Source organism: Gobio gobio (assembly GCF_949357685.1).
Source record: "Gobio gobio genome assembly, chromosome: 6".
NCBI classification, from domain to species: domain Eukaryota; kingdom Metazoa; phylum Chordata; class Actinopteri; order Cypriniformes; family Gobionidae; genus Gobio; species Gobio gobio.
Window position 1 is genome coordinate 14525897 of NC_137102.1, and position 15010 is coordinate 14540906.

Consider the following 15010-nt stretch of genomic DNA (forward strand, 5'->3'; position numbering starts at 1 on the left):
AACATTCCTTATTATTATCAATGTTGAAAACAATTTCTGTGAAAGCTGTTATATATTTTTTGATAAATACAAAGTTCTAAAGAACAGCATTTATTTGTAGTAAAGTGACAGTATTTATAATGATTTATGTCATTTCTTTTATCAATTATCAAATCTTGCTGAATAATATTATTTAAAGAGAGAAAAAAACATCTTCCTGACCCCAAACTTTTGAACAGTAATGTAGATGCAAAAAGCATGGGTGTATAAACAATCCAAAACATGTCCTGGGAGAATATAGATGTTCTAGCATAGCTTTGTCGTGTGTGTTTCTTGCAGGAATCAATACCTAACCAACTCTGCGAGTTAATGAGAACAATGTTAATCTAGTTGGTGTAAACGGATGCAAGGGACATTAACCCAGACTGAGGTTCGTTGAGAGCAAAGCCATGACCCAGATTACCCTGTACTTAAGCTCATGGGACAAATCTCACCACTCATGACTTTACTCGTGCCTCATCACCCCAAAGCTTATGAGTTTTGATGACTCGTAGAATAGTGAATGAATGATGAGCGCATGTATGCAGTTTTACAGTACACTAACTATGAGGAACCCACAGCATACTCATCCATTAAAAGTAAATGGTGTCCTCGCCGAAGACCCTAAGCTCTCGTGCACTTAATGCTTTATCTGCCCCGGACGCAGAAGAAATAATCCCGTTATCGCTACTCAAGGAGCAGCGAGAGGACAGCAATGACGGAGAACTGAGGATGGCCTCAGTTGGCTGGTGATCCTGATCCTGTGGATTGGATCACTTTACAGTCTCAGCGTACGTGTTAACATGGTTCGTCATGATATTGTATAGTAGTTTAAAGATTATTATTAGGGCGGTCGATTCAATTATCCAAAAATAAAACACTAGCTTGACACAGGTCTTAAAAACATGACGCAGTCGGTATGCAGTTGTACGTAATCTAACAAAACCAAACAATACAAAAATTATTTTGTTTTGCAAAGGTCCTGAAACTAAGACAGTGGGGCTGAATGTGATGGTTTAGCAGTCTTGGACAGCTGTTCCTAACAAGACTGTAGGTGGAGTGTTTTGTAAAGCAAATCACCTCCAACTTTTAGATCTGTCCGAAAAGATCATCTTCTCAGGTTAATTATAATAAACTAACTTTTGAGAACTCCAGACAACAGATGACTTGACTCATTCTCTTTTTCATCAATTGTGTAAACTGATTGTGGACAATGAAAAAATGGCATCCCAAACATCATGCGATTACATTTCGATGGCTTGTTAGAGAGTCTGGAACGCTTTGAATGCATCATTGCCTTTACCCATATGAACATACTGAGTTACGCACTTCTGAAGGGTTGGAAATGATCAAAGGGAATGTGTCAGCTTGTACAACCCGTACGCTTAAGAGGAAATGACATGGGAAAAATGTTTCCTGCACTAAAAGCTGCTCCCTCAGGTAACCCTTGTTTTTCTGTGAAAGAACATCTGCTAACGCACACAACAACAAACACAACACATTAGCTGGGCCTGGGAATGCAAACAGACTCTCTGCGTCCAGCACTGCGGATATCATATGAAATGTTTGTTGTTGTATTGACAGTAGGTTGGCTAGTGTCGTTCAAAGTATTGTTTTTACAACTTGTACTCTGTAAGTTGTACTGGATGGGAAAGCATTTACTAAATAGCAAAGAAGTAACCAACCTCTATGTGGCTCAGGTTTTAACCGGCTCCGAGCTGCTGTCCGAGCCGCCCTTGTCCTCCAGATGCTGCAGGCTATCAGTGGGGGTGACTCCTGGACAAGAGAAAACCGCAGGTAAGATGCTGCCATCACAAATCACTGAACAGTACACTCAATCTATTTCTGATTGCTTTATTACCAAACCAAAATTGTTGGTTTATTTAAATTATGAAGTTTTTTTGTGTGTGACATTTACACCCTTAACTAGAGCTGCACGATTAATCGTGTCTATTAAACCTTTCACAAATACGATCACAGCGGAACATTCAAATCTGCGTTTGTGCTGCTGCTGAGCCAGAGAGAGCAGTTGGTATGAAACAGCTTCACAACCACACAATATCATTATTTCTGTGTTATAATAATTCAAATATCCAGAAGTACTGGGATAAAAGTTTAAAGTTCAGATTAGGGCTGCACAATTAATCGAAATTGTAATCGTGATTACAATTACGGACGCCACAATTATGTTATTGTTCAATAAAATATAAATCGCAATTACAAAAAAAAAAAAAAAAATTTTTTCTTTCTACAGGTTCTCTTAAGTTTTTTACTTTTTTTGTATTTAAAGAAACCAAACCAATGTATATTTGACTTTTGAGGCTTAATGCTATAGAATAATCGTAATAAATAATTGCAATTACAATTTCAAGGGAATAATCGACAATTATGATTTGTCATAATCATGCAGCCAGATGAAGACGCTGATATCTATGGTAATCAAGTCAACTTTATTTATATAGCGATTTTAACAATGCAGATTGTTTCAAAGCAGCTTCACAGTGTTGAACAGGAAAATAATGCAGCATAATTTTATTCAGCCGTATAGCCGTTCCGGAGAAAATGGTGATGTCATCAGTTCATTTCAATTATCATACAGTGACAATGTGGGCTTTAGATCAGTGATTAGATCAGTAATTTAGTTTATATGGTTAATTTAGTTTAATAATTAGATTTATTTGGATATTTAGGTGAAAAATTTAGTGGTAGTGATCAAAATACTGTAAATCACGTTAATGATTTTATCAATTACATCGTTACGTGACATGTGACTTAAATGTATAAGTTATTGAATCTTTCATTCAAGAGATTTGTTCAAAAACACTGATTCATCCAGTAAGGAAACAAGTGAAGTCTTTATGAGTGATTCGTTAAATCATTCTTTTTTTTTTTTAAGTATTAAAAAATAAATTAAATAATTTTTTTAATAGACTGCAGCAATTAACATTTTATCTGAGCCTCTAATATATTACATGTGATTTTGTTTAGTTGTCTATTCAGAATCGTGGGAGAATCGTGAGCTTTATTTTAAAATCATGATTTAAAATTAGGGGTGCACCGATCCGATATTAGGATCGGATATCGGCTGCGATACTGACAAAATAGCTGGATCGGGGATCGGAAAAATTAACAGATCCACAAGCCGATCCAGGTGTTTTTTTTCCGTCGCAGCAGAACCTACGTCATTCGTCAGCTTCACGTGTGTCGCATGCTAGAAGGGAGCGAGCCAGAGAGTCGGCTGTGTGGAGGAGATATTTCACGCTTACCACGCCAACTAGTTCGTCGCTGTTTCGAGGGTATTACTGCAAAGTCAGGGTCTTTCCTGCATTGACATTTTTTTGACGGCCAAAGCCTAATTTGATGAGTTATTGTGATTTACGAGTGATGTAGAACAGATGCTGCGCTTGTGACTGAGTGACAGAGAGACCGATCAGAGAATTCCTCCCCCGCGCGCGCTCTCTGGGTCTTCAAAATAATCAGTGTTCGCTCTCATATTTCACATATTAATCCAAATCAAAAGCTCGGAAGACCGAAACCATGTTGCACGTGACACATTCGGACAATTTTGTCCTTGAATTATCACTGGGTGTGAATTGCGCTCAAAAAACATTGACTCTTCTCTGACCAGCTGACATAAAGCATACTTTCAATAAGCGGGAGACAAATTATATCCAGTTATGAAGTGTTTTCTGTGTGTTGACATCTTTCGCGATGTTCTAACAGACGGGATTCGCACACAACGCGTCTGCTAATGTCCGATTCGTGACCTAATGACTCCTTTGAACCGAATCATTTTAACGACTGGCCAGAACAACTGATCTGTCCAACACTGAACTCATGAACTCAGTTTATTAATTTACTCAGAACACAACTGAAATGAGAACACAAGTGTGCTTACCCAATTTAGCAAGAGTGGGTAGTAAGAATTATTTTTAATTATCAACAGTATTTCATCTTATTTCTGTTGACAATGTGTAGTAAAATAAATAGGCCTAGCCTACAATCATTTAATCTGGAGTGAGGTGAAACCAGAACAAAGTTGTTATTAGCTAGCTGAAAATTTTTATTAAATTGCATATGGTAGAAAATTAGACTATTTGTTAATTTGTAATGCTACTTTTTAATATTGATATAATTATATACCAAAACAATTATCTGTAGTGTAAAAAATGTTTGGTAACTGTCAGATTACTATTGTATGTTTGACCAATACACTGTTTTTTTGTTTCCACTGCTACATTTTATTTATTTAAAGAAGTTAGATTACATTCTATTTTAGATTTGAATGCACAATTGTTTTTTAAATAAATAAGAATTCAACACCTTACATACATCTGTTATTTTGTCTTAGTTATGTTTAGTTAGTAAAGTCTGGTGCCTTTAGTCTCTTCAAGGAAGGTATAAGGTGGAAGATCTACAGTTTATTATTAATTCAACAATATATCGGATCGGTATCGGGTATCGACAGATACACAAAGCCCAGGCATCGGTATCGGTATCGGGATTGAAAAAGTCGGATCGGTGCACCCCTATTTAAAATTTTTCCAGAATAGTGTTTTTTTTTTTTCCCATAGTAAGAATAGTGTAGAAACCAAACTAACCATAGATATGCAAAAAAATAATAAGTAAATAAAATAACATAAGTTAGAACCATTTCTATAGCATGGCGGAAAAATAAGACAAAATTTTAAATACATTTTCTGAATTTTGACAAATATTACTATGTACTAGACATTGTGTTTGTTCTTACCCAAATTAGTACTTGTTATCATTTAAAACAATCATTTATTTTATTTTATATTAATACTATACAATAATAATATTTAATTAGCATTAAATATGTATAAATTATAATATTAATAAAAATTGTATATAAAATCAAATTAAATACATTTACTTCTAATATATTAGATTAAATATTCCTTTTTTTATATAGTTCTAAAACGTAGTTCATAGTTCATCAATTATTGCAAAATGTATTTTAGGTTAAATTTGCAACATGTTACGATTCTTAATCTCAATTTTAAAACTGCACAAATCAAGTGTCACATGTCCCTAAATTCTGTTAACAGGGTTGCAAAATTGGAAAATCACATACAAAATTAGCAGGAAAAAAACAGCTCATTTCATACTCTGTGTGACCTCCTGAGATTGTTGATCAACAGTTTATTTTTTTTTACCTTATTCATGGACATGTGCAGATATCAGGCATAGCATCGTGTTATACAGGGTTATACAGGGTTAAAGACCATTTCAAATCTGGCAATGTTGAGCAGCGCAGCCTAGACGCCGGCCTCTTATTTCGAGACAGCTAGACTGCGATTGTAAGGACATTCGCAGTGGGCCGCATAAATACAGAGTGGATGATGAGTGTTTGCATGTCCCTTCCCCTTTACTGTGTTAATGAATCATCATGACATTACAGAAAGCAGCAGATGTTGGAGCTTCGCAGGCTCACATGGCTACAGTTTGTCATTTTATGGGGAAGTTCCTCCCGACGTGGACATCTAAGTAATGAGAAAATCCTGGTACAAACTCACTGCTCAGGGCTCAGCACTTTAATGAAGCAGTAACCACATTATAACCTCAGTCAGAGTTATGGCTAGAACACAACCTGACAGCAAAACTGTAGAAATACAGAATCATTTTATTTAATGCCACAATTTTTTCCCCCTCCAAATAATCAAGACACATAGATGAGATGTCAAACAGGCATATTCATCATGTCATCCCTCCCTAAAAAATTCAACACCACCCAGTTCATGTGATTAATGATAAGAAGGTGCAGAACCCACATTTAGTCAGCTGGTTTCTCCTGACTTTGCACGCACTTTGAGCATACCACTGTGACTTACAGATCCATCAACAGAACACAAAGGATCTACTTTGAGATGCGTACAGAAACCATTAAGTCTAACCAATGGGTCTAGATATTTCCTGGGAGTGAGATGGAAGATTTGCCTTTCCTTTCACATCAGACACTCACTGGCCCAGGTCCAGATGACAGGACTGGGTGTCTCACAGGATGTACGATGCAAGACTTCTACTGGCACTGCTTGAGGAAGTGCACCTGGTTTTGGTACGAGGGTTCTCCTCCTCCTCCTCAGATGCAACTACAACTACTGCAATGCTTATTTCTCTGGAGAAATAAGTTAGAAGTTGATGAACAAACAACCAAGGCTATGTTCAGACTTCAGACCGCAGGCAAATCCGATTTTTTCTCAAATCAGATATTTTCAGGCAGACTGTCCACACTATTAATTGCAAGTGATCAAATAAGATGTGCCCAGACAAAACCAACCTATCCGCATGGGTTGCTTTGGTAACAACGTAGGCGTATCCACATATATGACAAGGCTTTTGAAACGGATGCAGAAAAAATTAAGGTGCATCATCTCACTCCCCAAATAAGCGGCATGTTGAGTCGCGGTACAGAACTGGTATATTGTGTTGTCCGTGTTGTGGGCTGAAATCTTTGCATATAGCGCTGGAAAGCCGTATGCATACTTCCTGCATTTCCATCACCGGTTTTGACGTTAAGAGACCATTTGAAATCCGATTTGAACAGCCAGAGCTTCCAGACTGAGACTCATCAGTAAAAATCTGATTCAAATGTGGTTTGAATGATTTCTTTAAAAAAAAAATCAATTTCATGTGTTTTTTTGCTGTCCAGACTTTCAAAAACCCATCTGGATAAAACCTGGATATCCATAGTAAAAAAAATCAAATTTTTGGGCTGGCAGTCTGAACAACATAGCCCAGAAAAAAACCAAACTAAATTGAAATAAATAAATATGAGTTAACAAAATAAAAAAAATCTTTATATATATATATATATATATATATATATATATATATATATATATATATATATATATATATATATATATATATATATATATATATACATACATACATACATACATACACACTCACACACTCACACACACACACACACACACACACACACACACACACACACACACACACACACACACACACACACACACACACACACACACACACACACACATACACACACACACACACACACACACTTTAAAGAATTGAATAAAATATATTTTATCATTTATTTATTTTATTTAAATAATATGTGCCATTTAAATATTACATTAATAATAAATCATTAATAATTTATCAAATTCAACATCAAATACATTTTTGTATTGTATACATGCGAACTAGAAATGAAAATTAATGAAACCATGAAATCAAAATTATGGAATATTGCAGTGCTTATTATAAATAATTTATCCACGCACATTAAATTAGCAAACACCAATGATCCAACAATTCCAATCAATTCCCAATGGACAATATCAAGCCCTACCATTTTTTCCTCCTTTGAGAAGATTCACTCGGATATATGACACAATAGGGAAGAAAAGACGACTGTTAAATGACTTTAAACATTTGTGTATAATCTAAATGATAATTTAATTGAAAATAAAGATAAAAACAGGATGCCTTCATTTCTTCATTGAAGAAAACCGGCGAATCCAACAGGGGTCAATTTTTACCCTACTTATAGATTCATGTAGCCATGCGTTCTAGGGTCAGGGCAGGGTGATCATGTTTTAGAAACTTCTAGCAGCAGAACATAAATCCCACTGAGAGCTGGTTTACTTCTCAAGCACAGAGACAGCCTTCGCTTTTCACGTGGTCATTTGGCATTCTATGCAGACGGCACTCCTCACAGAGCCAACCGCCGACTTTCACAGCTTCATTTATCTGTGAGCAAACACCAAAGCCTGCATTATCATTCCAAACAAGTCCCGAGCCATGAATCACATACAACAGCATGTGGGTGAGTCAGTTCCCAAATCTACAGCCAACAATGTCAACTTAACTTACTACAACGCTCATATTCCTCTTCCGCGTGAAACTGAAGAACAACAGAGAATGAAATGGTGCGAAACAAGAACAAAGATCTAGCAAACAATCGTAGTAACATCCCTGAAACTACAGACGATCTGTAGACGTCAATGGAAACTAAAACTCTAGACATTAAACAACGGCTCTGTGAAGCGCTCATCAGCCAGACACAAGAATACATTATACTGCTGAATGCAAGTGCTATTTATGTTCAGTGTGTCTCTTTCATGCACACACGCAAACTCTTCACCTTGGATGCTATACTTGTCTTTGATGGCACTCCCATCATGCCTTGCTGCCAGCAGCAGCAGAATCAGTCTCGCTCAAAGATCCAGTTTTAATGAGTAAACAAGCTACAGCAGGGAGACTTTACATCAGTAGTTGTCAAATAGTTTTGCTTCATAACCCAGATTTTACTTCTGTGGCGACCCAATACAGTATTGTTTATCGTGTAAAAGTGAACAAAAATCTATACCCAACAATACAAAATGATTCATGAAATGAGCTTCAATCATGGGCGTCGGAACCATTGTCCACCCACTTTTTACTATCAATGATATTGGAGCTACTCACTTTTATCGTCTCTAATTCAGCACATGTCTGTTTACCTACCCCTAACCGATAAACACTTATTATTAAACACATTTAGACGCTTTATTTCCACTTTTCTAATTTTTCCTTGCTTTTTATTAAAAATAAAGGCTTTTCCGATCTGATGTGTGATGGGAAAAGGGAGTAGAGTGAGTTCGGCTAAAGGCGGATTCGAACCTCCGGTCGATTTGCGTCAAAACTTACCCCTACACTATAGCCGCTCTCAACTATTGCCGTTATAGTGATTTCCGTAATTTTGTCTTTCCCAACCAGATGTTTAGCAAACAATGTGGTATATTTGTACTTTATGTAAATGGCGTCTACTTGAGTTGAGACAAATCCAGAGAACATCTGACAAGATCACTAAAAGTGAGGAAGTTATATGGTTTGAATGGAGCTGGAGGGAAACACAGAATCAGAAGCTCCACCTTGCAGAGGCCGTTGTAACTTTAACAAGGAAACAAAAAGGTCCAATAGTACGGTGAAAACATAAAAGGAACCATTCAACAATAAGGAGTCCACGCCTGCTTCGCTTGGGACATCTGATGGTTGTGAAAAAAAGAATACTACAAACTTGCAGAGGCTGTCTTTAATTAAAGCTCTCCTACAGGAAAGCAGGACAGTCCCAAACCACTAAAGGAACATTCCCCATTGCCACACACCAAGGTTTATTTTGAGGAAACAGGCCCCAATGGGGACAAACAAGTTGGAGGTGTGGCAGCTTTTGCACAGGATCTTTTGTTTACCAACAAGGCCAGTGTGGGAGAGGCTGGCCTCCTTTATGGAGGGAGATGAATAGGATTGTAAGTATGTTAAAAGCTGGGGAAAAGGAGTATCTCTTCACTAAAAAATCCTTCCATAGCAGGTCCGCTTTGAGAAAGAGGCCAAGCTATGGGCCGGCACCCAGAACAGCTTAATGAGAACTCATACAGAGAGGGAGGCAACGCATACACACACACACACATGCTTCTGGTACACAAGGTCGAAATTAACTTTCTGGCATACCTTTACGCCAATGATGGGAAAATTTGGAAAAACTGTACTTTGCATCATTTTCATTTAAAAATATTTATTTTTGTCCCCATGGAAATGGTACTTTATATTTAGTAAGGAATTCTAAAAAAAAAAATTCCCCCCCAAAAATAATGTTTTTTGAGCACCAAATCAACATTTTACAATGATTTCTGAAGGATCATGTGACACTAAAGACTGGAGTAATGGGTCTGAAAAATCAGCTTTACTATATAATATTTCACGATTATCACATTTTAGTGTTGATCAAATAAATGCAGCCTTGAGCATAAGAGACACTCAAAAAAACGTTTTAAAAATCCTCAAATGTTTGAATGGTAGCGTGTAAATGAGCCATTCTCTGTGTTTGGGTCAATGCACATCTTTAAAATTGTGAAGATACATTGTTAGCTTATCCATCAAAATCATGAATGGCCATCACTACAAAGCGCTATCAGACTGACATGTGAGCGTCAGTAGGGCAGTGAAGGAATTTGAGGTAAGCCGCTGTTTGTTTTAGACAGAGAACAAGGTTGTGCAGTCTCATCATTATTAGGTTGGACTGGACACACAGGAGTATGGGGAAGGATCCGAACAGCAGCAGATGCTGGAAATGTAAGGGTGGGAGGAGAGACCGAGAGAGGACATTGTGCTGAGTAAGGAGTGCTGCAGTGCCCGTCTGCTGCCTCACAATCTCTAAAGTTTTCGTCAAGGCTCAGCCGGCCCAATTCATCTAATACACAGGTCAAGGGCACAGACTACAGCACAAGCTTTCCCATAGGAAACTCAGCTAAAGGGCTGTTCAATGCTCCAGTAACTCCGTAAAAAGAACCTAACACTATCCGTGTCACCACTGTAAAAATAACCTTTTTCAGATTTGTCGAAAGACAGAAGACTAAAGGTAAATCCAGGTAGGGGCACAACATTTTTTTCTGCTTGCGCTTCTAGAAGAATGGTCAAAAAGTCCCATTCCCGAAACCTTGTGGAAAGCCTTCCCAGAAGAGTCGAAGCTGTTATAGCTGCAAAGGGTGGCCCAACTCCATATTAAACCCTACAGATTAAGAATGGGATATCATTGAAGTTCATGTGCATGGCAGACATCTCAAAACTTTTGGCGATATAGTGTATATTAAAAGGTACACTGTAACAAAATTACATAATCAATCCTTCTTCCAAAACATGTTTTTGTCTTACCCTGATTCAATATGGTAAGCCTATTATAGGTGTTTATATTTCTAGATCTGATGTGTTTCGCTGTGTGTCACTCGTAGGGCTTGACATTAACTTTTTAGCTCCCCAGCCACTGTGGCAAGTGGTTTTCCAAAGTTACTTTCCACTCAGCATTTTCACTGGCCACAAATTTGTTGTCAGGAAATTAGTTGTTGGCTATACATCCAAATCAAGTCTACATGAAATGTATAACATGACAGGTCATCAACAGCTGTTTGTCTGAAAAAAATCAGCTATGACATATTTAAATCTAGCATATTTTGTGTATTAGCCCATACAGTAGTCTAGTGAAATAAATATCCATATTTTCATGTGATTTGACAGTTTATATTTTATTAAATCTAAAAAATCTAAAAAGGTGTGCATCATACCTGACACCTAGATGAACACTTTACAGTTGTTTTTATGACTGCAAGCCATTCTCTTCAAATGCTATTGAAGTTAGAAACGTGTATACCAATGTCGTATGTAACTTTAGAGACGGTCCCTAAATTCGGAAATATCCAACGTCAAGCCTGCTTTATGCCAGTCACATCAGGTGCGCTATGGTTCTGTTGTGATAATTGTTTTAAACCATTTTCACTGCTGAAATAGAACAAAAACAGTCAATCACAGTATGATGAATGAATCTCCACTCCTACGTACATCGCACACACATCTCTGCTTTGACGAGAGTGCAGATTTCAGTGAGTGAGAGCTGCTCTGAACAAAACTCCGGCGTTTCAGCGATGACTAATCTGAACGCCTATGATTATGACATTGAATTTATAAGCTCAACAGACTTGCGTGTTACACGCCACAGCTGAAATCCACCCGCAAATGGCGGGTTGGCGGGTGTTAATGTCAAGCTCTGGTCGAACTCGCCTATGCATGTCATATACCTATAGGTTAGGGGTGGCACAGTTCACAAAACCCACGGTTCGGTTCGTATCACGGTTTTCGGTTCTGTACGGTTCTTGTTCTTGTTTTTTCTATTAATCGTTAAAGGGTTAGTTCACCCAAAAATGAAAATTCTGTCATTAATTACTCACTCTCATGTCGTTCGACACCCGTAAGACCTCCGTTCATATTCGGAACACAAATGAAGATATTTTTGTTGAAAGCTGATGGCTGAGAAAGGCTTCAGATAGGCCTCCATTGGCATTCAGTACATTTACACTCCCAAGACCCATAAAAGGCACTTAAAACGTCGTTACAAAGTCCATCTCACCACAGTGACTATACAATAATTTTATGATGCGACGACAATAGTTTTTGTGCGCAAAAAAAAAATCTAAATAACACCTTTATCCAACTTGTTCTTGTCTTCCGCGTGTGCCTCCACGACGCATGCGCGAGAATATGACGTAGCGCCGGGGTTCGGGAATCCATGAAATGCACACTTTAACCCCATTTTGAGAACTACGCCGAGACCAAAAGCACGATCAATGTAGAATTCAACAGCTTAGACACGCGTGTCTTCCTCTGCTTGTAAACAAATCGCTTCTGGGTCATGTGTTCGAACGCCGGATCTGCGTCATATTCTCGCACATGCGTCGTGGAGGCACACACGGAAGACAATAACAAGTTGGATAAAGGTGTTATTTTGATTTTTTTTTACGCACAAAAACTATTGTCGTCGCATCGTAAAATTATTGTAGTCACTGTGGTGAAATGGACTTTGTAACGACGTTTTAAGTAAATCTGTTATTTAAAGTGTGTTTAACTACAGAGAGCGATCAAAGAACACTTTATAATGTTCGGAGCTGTCAAAAAATATGCTATAGTCAACACTTTCACGATTCTTTCATCTCGACAGCTGTAAGGGTAAAAAAATGTAGTAAAAGTATTCGAGAGGGGTTCCACATGTTACAAAGTTTGTAGAATAAGGAGGAAGAAGACAGGGTCGGCGTGACCGGGACTGGGTTTATTCAGAACTCTCAGATGCAAACAAAATAAACTCGCGCTCTCAACAACTCAGTACAATAAAACTTTCTCAGCAATCTTTCTCCAGCTCTCCGTCTCTCTGGTCCACATGCAGTCCGTCTCTCTCTCTGGCAGTGCTTGCATGCAGACCTCGCTAAACCCCTCCGCCACATAATCTAATAATAATTTCAAATGCAAAGATGTCAGCCAATCACAACAGTGGGCGTTTACACTGAAGTATCACAGCAGACACGCCCCTTCAAACAGAGCATTCAAGCCAGAGGGCTAATATCTAGATAGAAAAAATGCCTTTTATTTCTAAATTATGACATTTTGTGATGTAAAAATTATACTAACAATATAAGTACACCTCAGGAAATCCACGTCATGGGACCTTTAAAGGGTGAGAAGTTACATATTGTACCTTTAACTATGGCAGAAGAAAATATATTTCATTACATTTTCATTAAATTAGTTTTAGTATATTTATTTATTACCTAATATGCTTCCCATGACAAATATAATAATAATAATAATACTTTTTTTTGCTGAGCTATGATAATCATAATAATAAAAGTAGTCTTGTGTAGAGTGAAAAATAGCCCAAAACAGTATAAAAAAGCATTAAGCTTGTAAAATGAATTTCATTTTTTATGAAGTATTAGCATCGACAGTGCCAGTGTTATATAAAGCTGTGATAAATCAATGATGGATGGAATATCAAGTAGCCATGCCACGTGAAAACCAGCTGGAGACTCGACAGAAACAAAACAATCCGAATGCAACAGCGACGTGTGTGCACGCTGAGACACATGTGTGCCTGTATAATCCTCAGTGTGTTTGCCCATTCAGGCTGATTTCAAGAACTCACTGAAAGATATTTTGGTTGGAACATAATATCCTCTTATGAATAATGGTACTTAGGTCTCTGTTTACTAGAAACACAAGCTACTCAGAGTCATGCATCACATAAACCAGCTAATCAGTATTTCATCATGCTTTATGCCATCATTACTGAGGAATGCTGGGTCAAATATGGGATTTGATTTAATTGAAATTGTACTCAGAGCAATTTTGGCCTGGCAGTTTTAAAAATAACTTGTGTTCCCGATCCCTGCTTCCCCCTCTCATCTACCCAAAATGTCTTATAACATATCAACATTGAGAGAGAAACACAAACACCCACTGAAATCACAACAATATGAACCAAAAAAAAACAGAAATTTAATCTTGGATGTAAACACTAGTGCACGTTGCATCACATTAAATGATCTAGGCGCGGAAGTTCTGTCAGTGGTTTATTTCCACTACTGCACAGGGTTTTCTTATGAGCAATTTAACAGCTTGTGTGAAATTTTTTAACATTCCAACTGACCCAAGTGCACCACAAACACACATTCCTCTCTCATACAAACGTGTCAATAATGAGATCAAACAACTTTCACTGCTTACTCCATTGTTACTGACCTTAATGAAATTAAAACAAAATTTGGACCATAAAGACAGATTTAACATCAATTTACAGAGTGTCAGCAGACTGATCAACTCCTGGGTGGACTACACTCACCTAAAGGATTATTAGGAATAATACTGTGTTTGACCCCCTTTCGCCTTCAGAACTGCCTTAATTCTACGTGGCATTGATTCAACAAGGTGCTGAAAGCATTCTTCAGAAATGTTGGCCCATATTGACAGGATGGCATCTTGCAGTTGATGGAGATTTGTGGGATGCACATCCAGGGCACGAAGCTCCCGTTCCACCACATCCCAAAGATGCTCTATTCGGTTGAGATCTGGTGACTGTGGGGGCCATTTTAGTACAGTGAACTCATTGTCATGTTCAAGAAACCAATTTGAAATGATTCGAGCTTTGTGACATGGTGCATTATCCTGCTGGAAGTAGCCATCAGAGGATGGGTACATGGTGGTCATAAAGGGATGGACATTGTCAGAAACAATGCTCATGTAGGCCGTGGCATTTAAACGATGCCCAATTGGCACTAAGGGGCCTAAAGTGTGCCAAGAAAACATCCGCCACACCATTACACCACCACCACCAGCCTGCACAGTGGTAACAAGGCATGATGGATCCATGTTCTCATTCTGTTTACGCCAAATTCTGACTCTATCATCTGAATGTCTCAAAAGAAATAAAGACTCATCAGACCAGGCAACATTTTTCCAGTCTTCAACTGTCCAATTTTGGTGAGCTCGTGCAAATTGTAGCCTCTTTTTCCTATTTGTAGTGGAGATGAGTGGTACCCGGTGGGGTCTTCTGCTGTTGTAGTCCATCCGCCTCAAGGTTGTGCGTGTTGTGGCTTCACAAATGCTTTGCTGCATACCTCGGTTGTAACAAGTG

At 38.0% G+C, this 15010-nt stretch overlaps 1 protein-coding gene across 4 annotated transcripts in view; it reads right to left on the bottom strand.

Annotated features, from left to right (window-relative positions):
• fam110b (family with sequence similarity 110 member B) overlaps positions 1–15010 on the bottom strand; it is a 50232-nt gene that overhangs the window by 12220 nt on the left and 23002 nt on the right. For all 4 annotated transcript variants that reach the window (XM_079820120.1, XM_079820123.1, XM_079820121.1 and 1 more), the window contains one exon: positions 1704–1794. The gene's annotated coding sequence lies outside the window, so the exon portion shown is untranslated. The remainder of the gene's footprint in view (positions 1–1703; positions 1795–15010) is intronic.